Below are 10,269 nucleotides of genomic sequence, written 5' to 3' on the forward strand. Positions count from 1 at the left end.
AAAAATTGCATTTAATAAAGAACTATGGAAAAACAGATTAAAATTAGAAACTCAATAATCTAATTCTAAAGAATCAGTAGGTCAAAGAACAAATAGAAATAATCAATCATTTCATTAAGGAGGATGACAACAATGATGCACCATATAAAAATTTATGGGCTACAGCTAAAATTACTTAGAGGAAATTTTATATTGATGATATTACTTGCATCAATAAAACATAAAAGAAAAAGATTAATGACTTGGACATGCAACTTAAAAACTAGAAAATGAACAAATTTAAAATCTTCAAACACCAAATTGAAAATCCCAAAAATTCAAAAGTGAGAATAATAAAACTGAAAGTAATAAATGAATTGAACTAATAAATAAAACTAGAAGTTGGTTTTATGAAAAGACCAATAAAATAGATAAACCATTGGGTAATTTTAATAAGAAAGAGAAAGAAGAAAATCAAATTATCAGTATCAAAAATGAAGAGAGTTAATGTACCCCAATGAAAAGGAAATTAAAGCAATTATTAGACGCTATCTTACCCAATTAGATGTCAATAAATCTGACAATCTAAGTGAAATGGAGGAATATTTACAAAAAATATAAATTGCTCAGATTAATGGAAGATAGAACACAGAAATAACTCTATCTCAAAAAATTAAATTGAACAAATCATCAATGAACTCCAAGAAAAAATCCCCAGGGACAGATGTATTCACAAATGGATACTACCAAACAATTAAAGAACTGTATGAAGTAAATTATTTAGAGGACCTTGATCTCACACACCCTTGTAGACGCCTATCATATCTGACAACCTGATGGCCTGACGCTAGGGTCCCCTGGCATCTCCTAGTGTCTCAGCATCAGTACAATGTTGTCAGAGAGGGGGGAGGTATAGGTTCAAACAGCTAGTGCAGAAGTAGAAAGCACTCTCTTTCTCTCTGGATGTATCTCTGAAGGAACTACTGTTTCTGGGCTTGCTCTCTCTCTTATCTTATCTTGCGATCTCTGACAAGCCTTGGTCTCAGCCAGCTGCAATGAAGAACTGAAGTTTGACTAAAGTTGGAAACTACTAAATGCTATTTCTCTCTTTCTTTTTATTAATAAATGCTTATGAATCTAATAATAAGCCCCCAGATTAATTTTTATTTATAACAGATCAATTAATCATAATAATATAAAAACTATTTGGAAAAATAGCTAGAAAAGGACTCCTATCAAATTTCTTTTATGACATAAATATGATACTTATATCTAAAGTAGAAAGAGAAAAAACAGAGAAAGAAAACTATAAATTTATCTTACTAATGAATATTGATGCAAAAATTTTTTAACAAAATATTAGCAAGGAGATTTCAATAATATATCACAAGGATCATACTCTATGACCAGGTGGTATTTATACCAGGCATTTAGGACTGGTTCAATATTAGGAAAACCATCAGGATAATTTACTACATCAGTAGAAATCAAGAGAAATCATATGATTATCTTAGATGCGGAAAAAGCCTTTGACAAAACACAATCTCCATTCTTATTAAAAACACCAGAGAGCACAGGAATTAATGGAGTTTTCCTTAAAATGATAAAGAGCATCTATCTAAAATTATGAGCAAGAATTATCTATAAAGGGGATAAACTAGATAACTTTCCAGTAAGGTCAAGGGTGAAGCAAGGATACCAATTATCATCACTTTTATTCAATATTGTACTAGAAATGCTAGCTATAATAGAAAAGAAAAAGGAATTGAAGGAATTAGAATAGACAATGAAGAAACAAACTATCAATCTCTACTAATTATATGATGACATATTTAGAGAATCCTAAAGATTCAACTAAATAACTGGTTGAAATAATTAACATCCTTAGCAAATTTGCAAGATATAAAATAAACCCACATAAATCATTAGAATTTTGTTATATTGCCAACAAAGCCCAGCAGCAAGAGTTAGAAAAAGAAATTACATTTAATTTAACCGTAGGTAAAATAAAGTATTTTAATATATCCCAAACAAGACAAACCCAGGGATCATATGAACTCAATTACAAAAAGTTTTTCATACAAATAAAGTCAGATCTAAAGAATTGGAAAAAAGATTAATTGCTCATAGATTGACCAAACCAATATAATAAACATGACAATCCTACCTAAATTATTCTACTTATTCAGTGCCATATGTTATGTTGATAAATAACAGATATTTTTGGGAAGCAGATAATTATGCCAGGGCCAGTAACCTCCAAGACACAGACACAGATTGACAGGCTTCAGTGAGAAGGGAGGGGGTATGACACTCCTGACTCTCAAACCCCTCCCCCCAAGCAGTTGAGGTTTCAGTTGGAAAAATGGAGACTGACTGAGGTACTTCTGGTAAGTTTCTGTTGAAGCTGAACTTCAATGATGTTCCCTTTCTTTAACTTATATTCCCTACGGATCTGATAGAAGAATAAGTAGAAGCTAGTTATCTAAATGTTGAGGACTGAGATGGATCTGATCTTCTTAAAACTGGCAGCTGAGAGGATTCAAGCTAGGTGATAACTATGAGCTTTGAGTATCCCCAAATAATTCCCAGGTACAGATATTGTAGGTAAAGCTTATATTAAGAAGGACAAGGAAAAGCTAGAGGGTGTAATTAGGGTTTAAATAAGGAAAAGGTGACCCTGATCTGTTAGGTTGAAGCTGCCCTTCCCCCCCACAGGAGGGGGTGAAGGGCACTTGACTAAACTGGCTCTTGTTGTATTGATGTTGGTAAGGACCAACCCTACTAAGCAGACTAATTCCTGAATAGAAACCATGATGGCTTAGCCACAATGGCCCTCTCAGGTAAACCCCCCAAGTCCAGAGCAGTAAGCAGTCATCCGCTCACCTCAACCCCCAGAAAGCAACTGTCTAAATCCTTTTCAACTGTCCCCTCACCCAAAGTTCTCCAGGGGGGGTCCCCTGGAATTCTGGGTGAGGTTGACCCTGTATTTTGCAGGGATTCCATGCTGCCATCTCTACAAAACACATACCAATCAAATTACCCAAAAATTATTTTATAAAGCTAGAAAAAATAATAACAAAATTCATCTAGAAAAACAAAAGATCAAAAATATCAAATGTCCAGATGTCTTGTAGTTTTCCTTTCAGAGTAAGGGTCTTAATTTCATGATTGCAGTCACTATTGGGAGTGATCTTTGAATATGAATATGAATATGAAATCTTTTAATGCTTCCATTTCTTCTGCCTCTATTCACTAAATTCTAACGGAAATTTAGCATTTTCTTCAATTATTTAAATACATTATCCTGAAAAAGGATCTGTTGACTTTGCCAGTCTGCCAAAGGGGCCCATGACACACACCAAAAAAAAAAAAAAAAAAAAAGGTTATGAAGCCATAGCATAGATAATTGAAGCAAGAGAAGGAAATAAAGGCTGAATTGTAAAGAATGTCTCAGCTCTGTAAGAATACTGCCAGGATTTCTAAAGCTCAGAATAAATTGAGGCTGCTGATGAATTCTAAGGACAATAAAAACAGTTTATTTCACTACTTTGAAAAAGAAGATGCTAAAAAGCCTGGGACCATTACTCTGGACAGATTGGATGATGATAATAGGAGATAGAATTCTTTATTTATTTTTTCTCTGCCAAGAAGAAAAATTTTTGAGCTGGAAAAGACTGTACAACAACCGTTAATATAGAGGGTTAAAACCCAAGTTAAGTAAGATACAGCAGGAGAGTACTTCCTACCAGTCTTGGGTTCTACTCTCCTCCCTCACCTATCTTGATTCCTTACTGAACCAGTTCAATTCTACATTGTCCTCTTTTCTTGAATCCTTTGTCCCTAAATAATATCAAATCAGAAGAAGTTCTTGACACATCCTTGGTACTATATATTTATTTCCTTTACCCTTCCTGGTCCCCTATGGTCTGGTTTTCCCTTCCAAGCCTCAGCCCTGAATTACTCCCACCATCCATTTATTTGCTCCTACTTAGGTGCTACAACTAAAGCTGGAGAAAATACTGAAAGTGGGCTGACTGGAACCACTTCCAATCTCAACTGGGTCCTCACTGAAGAAAGGTAATCCTTTTATACCTCCCTAATTGACTTAAAATTCTAGTCACTAGGACCACTTTTCCTAATTTTTTCATTTTTCCTTAAATCTTCTAAATTTCCCCTTCCCAGTCCCTCAGCTGAGAACTTTGCCTCATATTTCACAGAAAAAAAAAATTGAGGCCATTCATTAAGAGCTTCCATTTATCTCTCTTCCTCATCTCAAATCTCTCACATGCTTTCTACCACTATCTCCACCTTTACCTCTATCTCACATAATGAAGTGGTCCTTTACCCTGTCAAGGCAAACTACTCTTCATGTACATCATTCCATTCCCTCCTGTCTTTTCCAGAAGATCATCCTTTTCATCATCCCCATTCTCTTACTTATCTTCAATCTCTCCCTGTCTACTGTCTATTTCTCTGCTGCCTACAAGCATGGCTATGTCTCTCTAATACCCCAAAATCTTTACTTGACCCATCCATTTCTTTTCCTTATCATCCCAGATCTCTGTTCTGTTTGGTGGTTAAACTCCTTGAGGAGGTTCTCTACAATCAATGCCTAAACTTCTTTTCCTCTCATTTTCTTCTTAACTCTCTAGAGTCTGACTTCTGACTTTGTCATTCAACTAAAACTATTTTCTCCAAAGTTACTAATGACATTTTAGTTGCCAAATCTAATGACCTTTTCTAAATCCTCTTTCTTATTGGTCTCTATGCATCCTTTTATAAAATTTAAAATTAGGTTTAACTCAATATGAGAGTTATAAAAGTAAGACTGTGGTGGCCATTTATAAAATATTAGCCCTTAAGTAAAAATGACTGTTAGCAGCTTTTATTTACAACAAGGTAGAGATATTGAAAGTGGGAATGTAGGAAGGAAACAGAGCCTTATCTAGCCTACCAGCCTAAGTGCTGATCCAGTGAAGTCTGGCTCAGTCCCTGACAATGGCTCCCTAAAGTCCCAATCTCCACATGGAAATCCTAGCCAGAAGCCCTAAAGTCCCAATCTCCACATGGAAATCTTCAGCCAGAAATCCACCAACGCAAGACTCTTCCTTCAATCCAAGTCACTCACACAGCACACCGTTCCAGTGCAGAAAGAATCCAGGAAAAAGAGTGCCAGACCATGTTCAGTCTTGCCTTTTATACCCCTTTTCCCACATCACTTCCTGTCTCTCCCCCTCTTCATAGGAACCAATCACAGCCTCAAAATTTGCCTAGCACTGCCCAAGGTGGGAGCAGTGGTTGTGGCCTTTGGGGATGTGAACTAGTAAGTGACTTGTGAACTTTCTTACCTAGTGACTTACTAAGTGCTAAGTAGGGGTACTTCAAATTTTTGATTTGATTAAATTAAAGGTTGCTGATTGATTACATTTAAAAATAAACTAAGAGGGTCTAATTCCCTCTTTACACTTTGACACCATCAATCACCCTCTTCTCCTTGATCTTCTTTCTAGGCTTTGGAGCAGTATTTTCTCCTGGTTCTCCTCCTACCTATCTTTCTATTCCTTCTCAGTCCCCTATACTTTTCGATTTACTCCAAGATCACAAACATTGGCCTCCTCCCTGTTCCCTTGAACAAGACACTCTGACTACCAACTCGTAGCATTTTCACAAGCTTGGGATGTTCTTCTTTCCCATTTCTGCCTCTTGTCTTTGCTGGCTTCCTTCAAATTCCACTTATTTACCATGTTTGTTCTTTTCCTCTTTTGATTATCTCCAATTTATCCTGTATATAACTTGCTGGTAAATAGTTGCTTGTACATTGTCTCCCCATTAAACTAAATTTCTTGAGATCAAAGACTATCTTTTGCCTTTTTTGTATCCCCAGCCTTTAACATCATGCCTTGCACATGATAGATACTCAGTATTTATTGAGTGACTCTCCTTGTGGAAAAGATGAAAAAATATAGAATAAATTACTATGTAGTTAGAGCAATTCAGAACTGGTTAAATAATGACTCAAAAAAAACAATGGCTTGACCTCAGCTGAGAAGGAGTTCTCTGCTGAAGTGATTTGTCCTTGTACTAAAGCTACTCAGTTGTTCAGATAAAGGTATTGATAACACATTCATAAAATGTGCAGATAACACAAAGCTGAGAGGAATGACTAACATACTGAATGACATAGTCAGAATCCAAAAATATTTCAGTGGGCTAGAATAATGGACAGACTAAAATGAGAGGAAATTTAATAAAGATAGATTTTAAGTACTATGAAACAATTTTTTTAAAAAAGATATCTGAAAATTTGGGGCAGTTAAGTAATGCTGTATATAGTGTGTCAGGCCTGGAGTCAGGAAGACCTCATTTCAAATCCAACCTTGGATACTTGGTAGCTGTGTGATCCTGGGTAAGTCATTTAATTTTATTTGCCTCCATTTCCTCCTCCATAAAATGAGCTGGAGAAGAAAATGACAAACCTTTCCAGTGTCTTTGTCAAGAAACCCCCAAATGTCACAAAGAATTGGAAATGTCACAACTGAAATGACTGAACCATAGCAACAACAAAGCTATCTAGTCCTTCACTTCTGTAGTGGAGTTTGAGTGGACCTCTGAGGCTATTACAGCTATTGAGCACATATCTTTGGCTCATCCCCACTAGGTACATTGCCAGGTTAATGGTTTGAATTATTGAAATACTGGGTTAGACATAAAGAAGATGGTCAGAAATATTTTCCTCAGCTGGAAATGGCCTTTTGCACTTCCCACAGTTCTTGACTATTGGCATATTTTATGTCTTTTTTAGTCCTATATTTTTATACGTTGTAATTTTTCTTTATTGTTAACATTAATTAATTAATTATTTTAATTTTATTTTCAATATCTTTTCTTTTGAAATTTTGAGTTCCAGATTCTCTCCCATCCTCCCATCCCTCCCCTGAAGGGAAACAATATTATTATTAATTATTAATGTGAAATCATATAAAACATTTCCATATTAACCACATTGCAAAAAAGGCTAAAAAATTAAAGAAAGTAAGAAAATCATATTTTAGTTTTCACTCAGAATTCATTAGTCCTCTCTTTGAGGATGGATGACATTTTTTGTCATGAGTCTTTTGGAACTGTCTTGCAACACTGTCTTGATCATTAGACTTTATGGTTCTTAAGTGTCTATTGCTAGCCAAAGAAACAAAACCAAAAATCCAAACCTCTTAAACCTACTGCCCAAATTTAGGCTTATCTCACAAAAACTTGGATTCAAAAAATCAGTTTCATAAATACAAAAATGGATCAGTATAAAAAAGTTCCTGTGGGGAAAAGTTTAGAAATTTTTTGTGTTCTTTAAGTTCAAAATGGGGAACTGTGTGATATGGAGCCAAAAAATTTTTAACTTCAGTATTGAGAAGCATAGTGTTCAGAATGAAAGAGATGATAATATCACTATGCTATGATTGGTTAGACCACAACTGGAAATACTGTGTTCTTTTCTGAGTGTGACAAATCAAAAAAGACATTAGAAAAGCTGGGCTGGGCATATTGTATAGAATTCTCATTCAAATATGGGATGGACTGGGCGGTCTCTTCATTTGAGTATCTTTGATTCTATGAATTTATGATTGTTCCATGCCAACCTGAACCTTTGGTAATGAACATTCTCCTGCCTCATAGTCGGTAGACCCAGTGTCTGTGGATTTTTGCCATGAGTTCACTGGTATAAGGTGTGTTTATTTATGGTGGTCTGATTTCAGACTGGACAAAATCATTCAAACTTTGACCAAAGCAGTAAGCTGCCTAACAAATATGTCAAAAGTGTTTGAACAGGTCTGGGATGGAAGATGATGAAAGATAATGAAAACTGACTGAGTAATTTATTTGTCAGCCTGACTTTTTCCCAGCCTAACTTGCTCCTGATTTACCAGCCCTAGGAGGTAAGAGTATCATATAAGACATGTAAACAAGCTAATTTCCTGATTCCAGATTTAGCTTGGTAACTGCTCTGTGTCTTGGTATACTCAGAAATGGGGTAAAAATCTGAAATATTATTTGTCCTCAAAGCTTTTAGCATTCCCTGTGTTGCATCACCTCAGGGCTACTTTCCCCAACTCATACATTAGCAGATTGGATCCTCAGAGAATAGATGACTATACTTCTTATGATTCTAGGAGTAACCCTGAGGGCTTAGGATTGATTTCTAACACTGTTGTTCACAAACCTCATCCTGGGAACTGCCTCACTCTTGCTATTGATAATCAATTTGTCAGATAGAGTTAATTAGCTTTAAGAAAGGAGTATTTACTCATGTATTATAGTAAGAAGAATTGTTATTAAAACATCCCCCCCCCAAATGCCAGGGTACATTTTCCTCTTGCACATGAAAGGTCTCTGGGGAGAACAGACTCAAGCTTTGAATGTACTCATAGCTCCTGTTTTGATATCTATGTCCTTTATAGCAAATAAGGGATAGCTCTCCTTCTTAAACTTTTGAATCAATTTCTTATGTATAATATGTCCTTTACAGGAATAGTAGTATTGAATTGATTACTTTTACCAGAGCTAGAGTCAGAGGTGGTAGGAAAGAAATATTATATGTGTTCAGTGGCCTGGCATGAAGATGTCCAGGAAGCAAGGTTGGGAGTGTGATTAAGGTTAGATATGTGAACCCTCATCATTCAGAAGCCAAAGTTTCCATTGTGGGAGCCAGAGTTCTTGATTGAAAATAGAGGATGGAGTGCATGATAGTGGAAAGAAGCATGAGGAACAGAATTCTTGAAGAAAGAATTTTAGCTAAGTCATGAAGAGGAAGAGAGTTTTAACAAAACATAGGAGAGGAGGTTGAGTATTCCAGCTATGGTGGATAGCATTGCAAAATCCTAGAGTCAAGAGATGGTATCAATGAATAAGAAATAGCAAGCAGACCAGTTTGGTTGGACTTGGTGTGTCAGATGTATGCATCACAGTCATCTGGATTATTTACTCTGACCCTAGAGAACCTCAACCAGCCTAGTTTCCATTAAGTTCAACATTGGGGGGAAATTCATTGAAGAAATCAACTCCCTAAACATTAGAATTAGCCAAATGGAATGGAGGCACAAAATACACCAAAGAAAACAACTTCCTAAGGAACAGAATGAACTAAATGGAAATGGAGGCAAAAAATGCACAGAAGAAAGCAACTCTTTAAAGAAAAGGATTGGACAAGTGGAAAGAAAATTTTAAAAAATACTTTAGAATGAAAATAACTTTCTTAAAATTACAATTGGGCAAATAGAAGCTAATGAATCCATAAGACATAAGGAGGGAGGGGAAAGATAAAATTAAAAAAATGAAAAAAATAGAAGAAAATCTAAAATACCTCACTAGAAAAAACAATGACTTGGAAAATAGATCCAGGAAAGATAACTTAAGACTCTTTGGAATACTTGAAAGCCACAATCGAAGAAACCCTACACACTATATTATATGCAATTACCAGGAAAAATTACTCTTATATCCTTGAACAAGAAGAAAAAATAGAAATTTAGAGATTCACCAATCACCTCCTTAAAAAAAAAAAAAGAATATGTTGCTAAGGGGCAGTTAAGTAACACAGTAGATAGAGCTCCAGGCCTAAAGTCAGAAGAACTTAGGTTCAAATTTGACTTCTTACATTTCCTAGCTATATGACCCTAGGCAAACTGCTTAATTAACCCCAATTGCCTAGTCTTGTGATGGAGAATCTATTAGAGATGAAGTACCAGGTCCTGTCCCCACTCTACCCACCCCAGATCAAATGATATGCCTGCCCCCCCAGAGGGCCCCTCCCCCTCACTGAGTGCCAGGCATGCCTTGTACCTCCCCCTTAATCCACACAGGGGGAGAAGAAAGCTCTCCCATTGGGTTGCTGGGTGGAGAAGCAAGTGAAGAAAGGAATGTCCTCAGTGAGTGTAGAGAGGGGAAGGGGAGTGACCAGAGTGCTCTGCTACCTTCCAGCTCTGCTGCCTGTGAGCCTCTCACCTTCCCCCACAACATGTGCTTCCATTGGCTGCTGAGCAGAGTGGTGGGGGATGGGAAAAATGTCAGGCACAATGGAGAGAGGGAGGGGAGCAGCTCCATCTGGGTCCCTCTGCCTCTCTAGTAATGAATTTGGATGGGGGGTGGGGAGGGGAGGGAAGGTGGCCATGTGCCCACAGAGAGAGCTCTGCATGCCATCTCTGGCACTCATGCCATAGGCTTGCCATCACTGGCCTAGTCCTTACTTCTCTTCTGCCTTGAAATTTATACTTAGTACTTAAAAGGTAAGGGTTTTCA

Source organism: Gracilinanus agilis, chromosome 2 (assembly GCF_016433145.1).
Source record: "Gracilinanus agilis isolate LMUSP501 chromosome 2, AgileGrace, whole genome shotgun sequence".
Lineage (NCBI taxonomy): Eukaryota > Metazoa > Chordata > Mammalia > Didelphimorphia > Didelphidae > Gracilinanus > Gracilinanus agilis.